Source organism: Silurus meridionalis, chromosome 18 (assembly GCF_014805685.1).
Source record: "Silurus meridionalis isolate SWU-2019-XX chromosome 18, ASM1480568v1, whole genome shotgun sequence".
In the NCBI taxonomy this organism is placed as follows: domain Eukaryota; kingdom Metazoa; phylum Chordata; class Actinopteri; order Siluriformes; family Siluridae; genus Silurus; species Silurus meridionalis.
Window position 1 is genome coordinate 17,589,122 of NC_060901.1, and position 12,234 is coordinate 17,601,355.

Below are 12,234 nucleotides of genomic sequence, written 5' to 3' on the forward strand. Positions count from 1 at the left end.
GTAGCAAACTGGCATGTCACAAGTTTCAATTCCTCGAAATTGCCTGAACCACTTCCTTCTCAGAAATATTTTTACATCACAGACACAATGCACAATACTGGAATGCATTTCTCTGAAACTTTCCTTAGCACATTTTTCCATTCCAGCATCTTCCTGGCTGCTACATCCTTATAGTCCTTGAGTGCAGGAATCTCTTTAAACTGCATTCAGTTGGCCACATTTTTCCTCTCTGCTAACCACGGATAGGCAAGGATTTTTACATTACTTAAGGCTTAAACAACAAAATATTCCTTGCACCACTCAATGTACACAACTGAGTCATCATCAATAGAATTGTTAGAACTAGGAAAATCATGTTTTACTGGAGGGTTATATTGGATTAAAGATTGGTTGCTCTGGTTGTGAGCATGGCTGGAGTATAGGCTGGGTCATATTGCTAGGTGGAGCATGGGTAGCTTTTAGCTAGAGACTTTTATTGGGACTATTGGGGTAAATGGTCTCAGCGCTTGAAATTTTTTCTCCACTTGCCGATCTCTTCTTTTCAGATTGTCTTATCTCTGACTAAAATGTACAACTGTCATTTTACACTCTCGCACTCCTGTTGAACCTTAACCTATCCCATCTTATCTTCTATCTTTTTACATTGTTTGAACAAATTGATCAAAAGAAACTTTCTAATGCAACCATTTGGTCATTCAGAGATGTAACTGATGAGCAAGAATGATGATATGCCTCTTCAGTAACATTATACATAGCTTTTTTATTTTTCTCATTGGAGTCAATATACAGGTAACTGAACCCTCTCAGGGTAAAGATATTGTTAGCCTGATGGTTTCTGTTCAATCGCCAATCTTTAATGGTCTCCCTAAAAACGTTTATATGAAAAGAAATAAAACAATTGCATAGAAAACCCCCAAAACATAACAATTGCTGCAAGACAAAGACTCAAAGTCAAACACTTTCTGTCACTGTTGCTTGGAAATAAGGGAAAGAAAGAAAGCTTTCATTTAAATCTGACCATTGTCCATAAAGGAATCTGAATGTCCTGTAGATTAGTGGCCATTGTGCTAGTTGCTAAAATGAAGAGAAATTGAAGCAATGTCTATAGAAAGACATAAAATTATTTAAAAAATTCCAAATGAAATCCAGTCACCTTGTGCTGAAGTTCAGGCTTAGCTACCACTGTCTTTTGTCTTATCCTGTTTGGTAGATTGAAGAGCCTTGTGTCTTTATAGCAAACAAGTTAAGAACTCAGCGGAATATAAAAAGTTTTTAAATTTGGACTCTAAGCAGTTGGGTAAATCCAAGAAGACAACACTTCCCTTCACCATGAAGTATGCTGGGGTTTGTTGGGTGGGAGAAGGGACAAAGGGTCCACTTCAGCACATAAAGTGTCTGCATCAGTGTCTGGATCAGAGCTGTTTCCATCAGGGATTTAGACTTCATGAAAATCTAGGTGAGAAAAGAGAAACTAGAAACAGGGAAACTGCTAGAATGGAACTATCTGTACTGGCTAGCTAACATTTGTCTAAAAAAGTCCATACTCACATTAGAGTCTGTAGTTTGAAATGTTCATCATCCTTAAGAGCAGAAAGCAGCTTCTTTCCAGAGCTTTTTATTGTATTATTAGACAAATCCAGCTTTCTCAGGTATGAGGGGTTCGATTTTAGAGCAAAAGCAAGAGCAGCACAGCCTTCATATGAGACACCACAGCCACACAACCTGTAGAAAAAAAAAACTAATCAAACACACCTTCTCTGTTTATGAACTTTATGTGGGACTTGAAATGACATTGTGTGTATTGAGAATGTATGACCTTTTTAGAGGTGCAAGATTTTATGATAAGTATAAGATATTGTTTTTTTTATTTTGACTTTTAAAAATCTGAAAGGTACAGTGTTTATTGCATGACATTGATTTTTTTCTCTTTAGAGCTCTTTAACAACTAACATTATTAAACAAAAACTTAATCATATTACAGTGGTACTGTCAGGAACCCCCCTGCCATGCCCCCTTTGGTGGCTGTCATACCTCGGTGCTTCAGGGAAAGCCCTGCTCCTTTGCTCATGCGTGCCCCGCCCACATTGAGCTCATCGCAATCGGGCTTCACTGAGAACACCTGAGACGCATTTCAACCACTCATCACACCGCCTATAAAAGCCCCACATTCACCTACACTCGGGGTCCATTATTGTATGTTCCTGTGTGTCTAGGCACGTTCATGGTGGTATGCGTCGCCCGCTACATACCTTCTCCTCCTGGACTCCTTGCTCTCTCCATGGCTGCGTTTACCTTCCCCAGCGCACCTCGGACTACCGACGCTTCTCCGTCGCTGCCTCCACGCCGCGCTTCCTCCATAACGCACCGTGGATATTATTTACGAATTGCCTTTTGCCGGATTATCCTGATCTCTGGGGTATTTTGTGTTGGCTCCGCCTCCATATCTGCCGCGTAACAGGTACCTTGACCTACGAGTATAATTCGTTCCGTAGACTAGCTTGTATCTCAATTTGCTCACACCAAATCAATTTTTTCCCATTGAAAATACTTAAATTACATTAATCCGTTCCAACCCTCAAAATGCCACCCTCTTTTTATGGTTCATGTTATTAAATTAAGAAAATACTTTTCTAAATAACAAATCTTGCATAAAAACATAATAGAAAGAGTATGTAAAGTTTTAATAAGGTTTTATTTAGTGTATTTACTTTGGAGATAAAACAACTTAAACTAATAAAAACGCTGAGGGGGGCGGAGGGGGGTAAGAGGCGATAAGCACAGGTGGAGGGAAAACTCGTTTTTTATTATCACTATTGTACTTTTACTACGTAACCCTGAACTTTAAAATTTTTTCTTCTTTGCTTATCTTAATTTTCATCACAAGCTTCATTTTCTGGCTTCGCTTTGCCATCTAGCAATGGCGTCTCAAGCTCGTACCTCAATTTTTGCTCCGGACCGAGTGACCACTCGTACCTCGGAAAACTCATACATTAATGCACCCGTAGGTCAATGTACCACTGTATGTATTATTAATTATTATAACAAGATTAGGCAAACATAGTTTGGGCTGTTAATGATAATAGATCATAGGACTACCCTACTGTTTGGACTGTTTATTTTTACTTTTTGATTGGTACCAGCCTAACATTAGCTGGAAAATTGGGTAAAAGCACCTTCAAATGTCAGGTGTTGTGACATTTTTCCCCAGGTGTTGTGGGATATACACACACAGGATTTTCATTCTTTTTTACTGCCTGTTTTTTCAGAAGAAATCCTGGAAATCATTTTGGCCCACAATTCTACCACCTGTGTAAAGGATCAAATCCTTTCCTCAATTCTCCAGTCAATCTTATACAACAATCTGATACTACTTTTACCAATGACTCCATAACATCTGGTCATATACTTTATTCAAGAGGGCAATGGTTATTGACATTCTCAGGAAACTCCCTGATCTACTTATCAGTTTCAATTCTATTGTTTCTTTCCAAATTCCTTTAATCATCTGTCTCGTCATCTCTCCAAGATTCTTCAAGCCAGTCTCCAACCTGGCATCAAAGTGGCACATTTCACAACAACTGCACTTTTGGTTGTCACTGAGAAGCTACACCAACCAGGCATAACTTTATGACTACCGATCAGGCATAACATTATGACTACCTGCATAATATTGTGTTGGTACCCATTTTTTTGTCAAAACAGTCCTGAACCGTTGAGCATTACCAGCATTAACCTCTTTAGCCTGTTGGCTTGCCACATGGGCTATCGCTCCCCACATGCATTATTAAGCCCTGGCCACTGTTGACCCTGTCACCGGTTCACCACTGTTCCTTCCTTGGGCCACTTCCTTCCCTGAGGGAACGAGATGCTGGGTCGAAACGCTTTGTGAATGCTCCAAAAGCGTTTCGACGCAGTTCGAGTTTTTGAAAGGGAACTGCAGTTTTGGAGATGCTCTGACCCAGTTGTCTAGCCATCACAATTTGGCCCATGTCAAACTTGCTTAAATCTTCACTTAAATCTTCAATGCAAATACTTTTTCTAGCACATTAACTTTTAGGACAAAATGTTTACTTGCTGCCTAATATATCACACACACTAACAGATGACATGATGAGAATCAGTGTTACTGATTACCTTCACAGCTTATAATGATATGATGTCATAATATTTTACCTGGTCGGTGTATGGTAAATATGGGGGAGGACTGCAAGAAGGTGGCCTGCACTGATGAATCATGTTTTCGTTTACATCATATAGAAGGCCAGGTGCAACTGTACCAGGTAAGCTGGCCAAGACAGTTTGGGTAATGTTCTGCTGGAAAATCTTGGAGTTGAGTATTCATATGGGTGTACCTTTAAGTGCACCCCTTAATGGCAACAGTATTCCTGAATAGAATAGAATAGAATAGAATAGAATAGAATAGAATAGGTTTGGCCTTTTTCAGCAAGATTAGGAGGCTGCAGTCACACTAGACTTTTAGCATGCAAAATTTCTTTAGAGTGGCAACTGCTTATGATCTGAGTATGCAGTGACTTGGCAAAACAGATATTTCACAACATTTTATTCAATGTTGATTTTATTTTCAGTTTAGCAAAGTCCACCAAACTTTAACTTTGAAATGCAGCAAAATGTGAACCTCCTTCACACTGAGCTTGCATTACCAGTTTCCACTATTCACATGCATTTACTGGAAGGCAATGAAATGAAAAGTACAATGTCAGCACATGTTAATTCACAGGATAATTTCTTTATTTAAGGAGCATGCACTGTGATCTCCTCTCATACGTAGACCTATTAATCCTGTTCCCAATTTCAAATCTTTGTTGCTATATGGATGTATACGAGTCGGAGGGTTTACTCATATACATTATTGTTTGTGATATAAAACTAAACCATTTTAGAGCTTAAATAAAAAACATGGTTTATAGGTTTTGCTTGTCCATAAAGCTACATTTGTAATACAAAAGCGAAGATTGTGACGAAAATTAAGATAAGCAAAGAAGAAAAAGTGAAAAATTTAAAGTTTAGGGATAAGTAGTGTATAGGAGTGATAGTAAAAAACTAATTCTTTAAATTAATTGATTAATTAATTATTTTACTTTTTTATTGTAATAGTTTGACCATTTAATTTTTTTGCAAATTCTGGAGATCATTTCCATTTCACTGCTGCTTTTAGGCTCTGCAGCTTCCACACAGTGCATTTAGTTTGTGTCCCAGGTGCGGTTTGTATAAATACAATGGAACCCGGTTATGTCGATGTCCTAGGGGGTTGCCAAAAAGCATCAAGATAACCGATGTTTAAATAAACGAAAATCAATATAGCGGCAATATATTAACGTGCTTGAAATTTCTTTATGTACATGATGTGCGTTAAAAAATGAGAATGTGCATGCACGTGTTTTTGGAGGGTTTTTTTACACAACAGCGTTGCCGCGATTTGTTTGATGAAGGCATGCTATAAAAATGTACATACAGTACATGTTTGTTAACTGTCAGGAATCCGCTTTCTCGGCTGCTTTCTCTGAAGCTCCCGGCTTCAATTGCGCACATATGGTGCTCGTTTAGCACTCATCAACAGCTCCTATTTAAACTTCCACAGTCTCACCGTCCGTTATTGTTGGTATATACTGGTTCACAGTGGTCGTTATCGCTCATGCGTATCCCGGTACATGCCTTCCCACTGGCACTCTCTCAACAGCTGCACTTTTCTTCCCCGGATTCCCCCCAATCCTGCCAGTGTTAATTCTATGCTTTTGCTGCTCATCCCACATTCTGCGCTGCACTTTGGTTTTCACCTCCCGTTCATCGCATAACATTTAACAACAAAAGTCATATGTGCACTAACTAACAGCAGAGATTCACCAGTATACATAACTGACGTTAAATGGCAAATTTTTCCCCCTTTGCTTAGACAAAGCGAGAATTTGCTGGTTCCACTTCAAAAACGTCGACTTCATAGGGTTGTCGAGTTAACCGAGGTTGAGATAAGTGGGTTCCACTGTTGTTAAATTTGTATAAATTTCACAGTAATTTCAGAAACACTCCAATCACATAAAGTCAAGTTTTCTACTGCAGTTTCTCACAAATGTGCCTCGGAACTAATTACAAATCATCACTGTAAAGTGAAAAAAAATATCTTATAACATATATAACATATAACTTTTGCTCCAGTCGAACTTTTAGAGAATGTGTGTTACTGAGCAGCAGGACATGTGACTCTCAGAGAGATGATCTTACCTCAGTGTCTCCAGTTTACAGTGAGTATTCTCCAGTGCAGTAGAGAGACGCTTCACTCCTGTGTCTCCTACTTTATTATAATACAGATCCAGTTCTTTCATGTGGGAGGGGTTTGATCTCAGCGCTGAAGCCAGAGCTGCACAGCCTTCATCTGAGACACCACACTTATACAACCTGTAGAAAGACAATGACTTTAACAGATTTTTTTTCTTAGTTTGACAAAAGATCTTCCTCAAAATGTGTATAAATATTGGATGTGTGTCTGTTTATATATTCATAATTGCTTTTTTTGTGAGTTAATGTGTCCTCCTCTCAAAAGCAGGTTAAATAATTAAATAAGTGCTGTGGGAGCATTTTGTCAGAGGGAGGCATTAAGATTCTTTTGGCATAACTAGAATGATCTTCTTGACTGTAGATTGCAGTTTGGACATTTTGTTAAATTGATATATTTATCATATCTGTACAATAAAAAATACAGTACGAAGCATGCACTGTGATCTCACAAATCAATTGCTTAATAAATTAATCAATCAATTAGTCAATCAATCAATCAACAGAGGTTCTGGCTTGTAATTTTTATAAGTGCCTTTACCTCTCTCTTTGAATTTTGTTTATTTAACTGTTGACCTTTTTATTCCTCTGCATTAACTTCTTAGTTTTCTTTCATAGGGTCACTTAACACTTAAGTCACTTAATACTTAAATAGCTGATGCTATGGGAAACACCTTGGGTTTGATGGTATGCCAACAATTATGCCACAACAGTGCCAATTCATCACTCTTGATGTCCCACTGGGAGCAGTCCACCAGCAGATCATCGTCTCCACAGATGCCTCTTTAACAGAATAGGATTCAGTCCTTGGGGCCAACCAGCTGTTGGTCTCTGGGACACTTTTTCTTCTTCTTCTTTCAGCTCCAATTAGGGGTCGCCACAGTGGATCATCCGTCTCCATACCACCCTGTCCTCGACATCTGCCTCTTTCAAACCAACTACCTGAATGTATTCCCTCACCACATGCCAAAACCTCCTCTTTGGTTTTCCATTCTTCTTCTGATATACCCCATGTCCCTCCTCTGCACATGTCCAAACCATCTCAATCGGGCCTCTCTCACCTTGTCTCCAAAACGTCCTACATGTGCGGTCCCTTAATAAACCTTTTTCTTATCCTGTCCATCCTCGTCACTCCCAATGAAAACCTCGACATCTTCAGCTCTGCTACCTCCAGCTCCACCTCCTGTCTTTTACTCAATGCCACTATCTCTAAACCATACAACATCACAGGTCTCACCACAGTCCTATAAAATTTCCCTTTCATTCTTGCAGATACCCTTCTATCACAAATCACTCCTGCCACTCTTTTCCACCCACTCCACCCTGCCTGCACTCTTTTTTTTCACATCTCTACTGTACTGTTGAATCCAGGTACCTAAACTCATCCACCTTCTCCACCTCTTCTCCTTGCAACCGCACCACTCCACTGCCCTCCCTCTCATTCACACACATGCACTGTCTTACACCTACTGACTTTCATTACCCTTCTCTCAAGGCTCTTTTCAACCTGCTCCCTACTCTCATCGCAAATCACAATAACATCCGCAAACATCATTAGCTGCATCTCCTTGTACTCCTGCCTACTTTTCTCATCTCACTGTCAATCCCAATTCTGTTTCACCAACCTCTTGCTCCTTATGCTTTCCTGCACTTCCTCAATCCTCTACCAAATCTTTTTGTCTTCCTTTGACAAATTACATAAACTGCCTCATAATGATGGTGGTGCCTCTGGCCCTAAAGCACTTGCTTCTGAACCTAAGGGGCTGACTCATAGTGATCTACATGCAAACATATTGGTAGCGTCTTTCATAAATCATCAGAACAGTTTGTCCTTGTGCCCCCTGAACAGGTTGTCAACACACACTTTGGTCCAGGTGCAAGGCAAGATGATTTAAATGAGAGCAGTTTGCATCTCTTGCATCCTCTTGAGGCAGGGGTTGAAGTTGAGGAGTAGAAATTGCACCCTAAGTCAATTCAGTTTGACATGGCAAAGAAGGACCTATTTGCATTTGCTGAAACAACACATAGTCCCCTATGGCCCTGCAAAGCTAGACAGTTGCTGGTGGCTCTATGTTAGTCATATCAAGCTTGCTTTTTGGGTCTTGAATACTCCTGGTTCTCGGATTCTCCTGGAAGACTCTCCCTGGGAGACCCCAATCAAGAACAATCTGCTGTATTACGCATGGGGCATGATGTGTCATCCCAAGGTGGAGAGGTGGCCCCCACGTCACTTAACGTTTATATGACATCCATTGCTGCCAAGAATGCACCATTGACAGCCAGTCGATAAGGAGATACCTGTTAGTTGTCCTTTTTTATGCGCAGGGAAAAAACTGTTAGGGCCTTTCTGTCTTGCAAGAATTTTTTCTAGGGACTTAGCCATAGTGTCAGAGGGGCTAACATGACCTATATTTAAAACCTTGTAGTCAACTGTGCTACTGACCCTCTTGGCTACTCTTACGGCCTTAATATCTCTCGGTATAGTGGGAGACTTTCAGTCCTTGTCAGTAGGGTCAGCCTGCCTGGACTTCAACCTAGCACACATTTATTGTGCATTGAAACCTCAACCCTGGGGAGTTCAGGTCCTCTTGTTGTGTGCCAATTCAACATTCCCTGGGGTGCAACTTGTTAGAGCTTAATCAACATTGCATTAGAAGTGTGGCTTGCCAGTGGAGTACTTCCAACCCTGGGTTCGATATCTTTTTTTTCACTTGTCCTTTTTTCACAATTCTGCAGGGCAAGCGCATGTAGCATGGTGCAGTTGGTATTGACTTCTTATAGCATCAGCTACAAGACATGACATTGCATAGTTTGCAATACTTCCATTTGCCTGTTGTTTTTCCATGAAAAATGTGGGACTCACATAACACAGTTGCCCTTATATGGTGCTGGTAACATAGCAGGCATAGGCCACATGCTTTCCATCAGCCAGGCAGTTGTTTAATTGTAATTAAACTTCAGGCACTCATCAAAACCAGGAGTTCTAAATAGCATAAGCTATTGATGCCTCCTAAAAGCATCTTCCTAAGAAAATTTGTGATGAATCAAACACTTCCATTTATTCTGGTCCCACTTTTAGAAAATATGTTACTGAATAGCAGGTCATGTAACTCTCATTAACAAGATCTCACCACAATTTCTCCAGTTTACAGTGTGGATTCTCCAGGACAGCCGAGAGACTTTTCACTCCTGAGTCTCTTATATCATTATAAGACAGATCCAGTGCTCTCAGATGTGAGGGATTTGATCTAAGAGCTGAAGTCAGAGCAGCACAATCCTCATCTGAGACCCCACAGTTACACAACCTGTCGAGACACAGACTGTAATGCAGTGAAATCCTTCTAACACATAGTAAATGGCAGAATGGAGTAAAAAAAAAAATAGGAATAGAAATTAATTTAAGAGTAGATTAAATTAATAAGTAAAATAAAAAAAAAAATTTAATTTACAATATAATGAAATATATTTGTTGTTCCCAAACTAGGTTATGATGTTTCCTGCCAGGCTGCTCCTATTGGTTAAGGTGTAAAAGTCCCTATGTATCTTGGAAGACAGTTTAAATCCGTTAATGTAGCACAGACACTGATGAGTATTTTTACACCAGGAAGTTGATGTGATAGGACATGTCAGGATTTTTAATTACTGTGAAGATTTTATGTTGTCTTTTGTCCACCAGATTCTCCAATGTTGTTCCTCCTCTGCTTACTAGTCATTTTTTTGCCACATATGTTTAACTTTCTCGTGGACATATAAATAATGACATAACAATGAACAAACACTGTCCACTCTTTTCACTATGGTTCTATTGATTTCCGGTAATTGCTACATGCTAATGTCGAGAACCAGCTCTTTTGTCTTGCTGACATTTGAGAATATTGTCCTAGCAGTAGTTATCCACAATTTTAAAATATATTTCTTGTTCATGCTGTTATCAAAGATTGTCTCTGCCACAACAGTGGCAAAACCATTACTGCTTGTTGTCTCTTTGTCAAAAAGTTGTAGATCCATTGACACAGACATGGGGAACCATAATATTGACATTTCCCCCCTTCCTGATTTGTAGATGGATCAGTAGATCATAGCTTTCAATGTTGTCTTTCAAAGCACATCACAACTAAAGTCAGGGGTACTGGGCAATGATCATTGTTTTTTTTTAGGATGGAACAAGAAAAATGTGGGGATTATTGAATGTTCCAGGTGAGGTTAAATATCTTTGTAAACACTGGTGTTACCCTAGTTAAAATAGAGTTTGTATATACTTGACAGAGGAACTCAAAAGTCAGCAGTCACTCAAAAAGAGTACAATAAACTAAAAGGCTATTATGCAAGAGGTTAGTTTATTTGCTTGTTGTTTATGCACTGCGTGCCATAACCCAGCCATTAGGGTTGCACAAGCCAATGCACTCTTAGTGCCGGTCCCAAGACCGGGTAAATTGGGAGGGTTGCGTTAGGAAGGGCATCCAGCGTAAAACATGCGGCAAATCAAATATGCGGATCACGAAAGAGAAATTCATACCGGATCGGTCGAGACCTGGGTTACCAACGACCGCCAAAGGTATCGTTAGCCAACAGGGACCGGTGGAAATTGGGATACTGTTGGCCGAAGGAGGAGAAGGAGAGGAGGAAGACATCTACAGAGACAGCAGGGAAAGAAGACGTGTAGGAGAGTGGAGGTTCGGGTGGGCACTTTATATGTTGGTACTATGACTGGTAAAGGGAGAGTGGTAGCTGATATGATGGAGAGGAGAAAGGTGGATATGTTATGTGTTCAGGAGACTTAGTGGAAAGGGAGTAAGGCCAGGAACAGGGGAGGTGGGTTTAAACTGTTCTATTATGGTGTAGATGGAAAGAGAAATGGTATAGGAGTGATCCTGAAGGAAGAGTACAGTAAGAGTGTAGTGGAGGTGAAGAGAGTTTCTGATAAGGCGATGATCGTGTACCTAGGAATGAAAGATTGGTGATTGGGGCGGATTTCAAGGGGCATGTAGGTGAAGGGAACAGAGGTGATGAGGAGGCGATGGGTAGGTATGGCTTTAAGGAGAGGAATGTGGGAGGGCAGATGGTGGTAGATTTGGCTGGAAAAAGATGGAAATGGCAGTGGTGAACACTTATTTTAAGAAGGAGATTGGAGACTGTAAGGTGTTGACAGGGGACAGTGTAGCTAGACAGCATTGGATGGTGGTCTGTAGGATGGGTTTGGAGGTGAAAAAGAAGAGGAGTAGAGCGAGGACTGAAAGAAGAATAAGATGGTGGAAACTGAAGGAGGAAGACTATGGTGTGAGATTCAGGGAAGAGGTCAGACAGATGCTCGGTGATGGTGAAGAGGTGCTGGATGATTGGGCAACTACTGCAGAAGTGATAAGGGAGACAGCTAGAAAGGTACTTGGTGTGACATCTTGAAATAAAAAGGAAGACAAAGAAACGTGGTGATAGAATGAGGAAGTGCAGGAAAGCATAAGGAGAAAGAGGTTGGCAAAACAGAATCGGGATTGACAGAGTGATGAGAAAAGTAGACAGTGGTACAAGAAGATGCGGCAGCAGGTGAAGAGGGATGTGGCAAAAGGCAAGGAAAAGGCATATAAGGAGCTGTATGAGAAGTTGGACACTAAGGAAGGAGAAAAGGATTTGTACCGATTGGCCAGGCTGAGAGACCGAGCTGAGAAGGATTAGCTGCAAGTTAGAGCAATAAAGGATGGAGATGGAAATGTGTTGACTAGTGAGGAGAGTGTGTTGAGAAGACGGAGGAAGTATTTTGAGCAGCTGGTTGGGTGGTGTGGAGATGGTGAAGCAGAAAGTGGATAGGATTAGTAAGGAGGAAGTAAGAGCAGCAATTAAGAGGATGAAGAGTGGAAAGTCGGTTGGACCAGATGACATACCGGTTGAAGCATGGAGATGTTTAGGTGAGATGGCAGTGGAGTTTTTAACAAGATTGTTTAACAGGATTTT

The 12,234-nt window shown here is 40.5% G+C and overlaps 1 pseudogene; it reads right to left on the bottom strand.

Moving 5' to 3' along the window:
• Positions 1-735: 735 nt before the first annotated feature.
• The window catches only part of LOC124401645, a 31,235-nt pseudogene continuing 19,736 nt past the window's right edge, over positions 736-12,234 (bottom strand).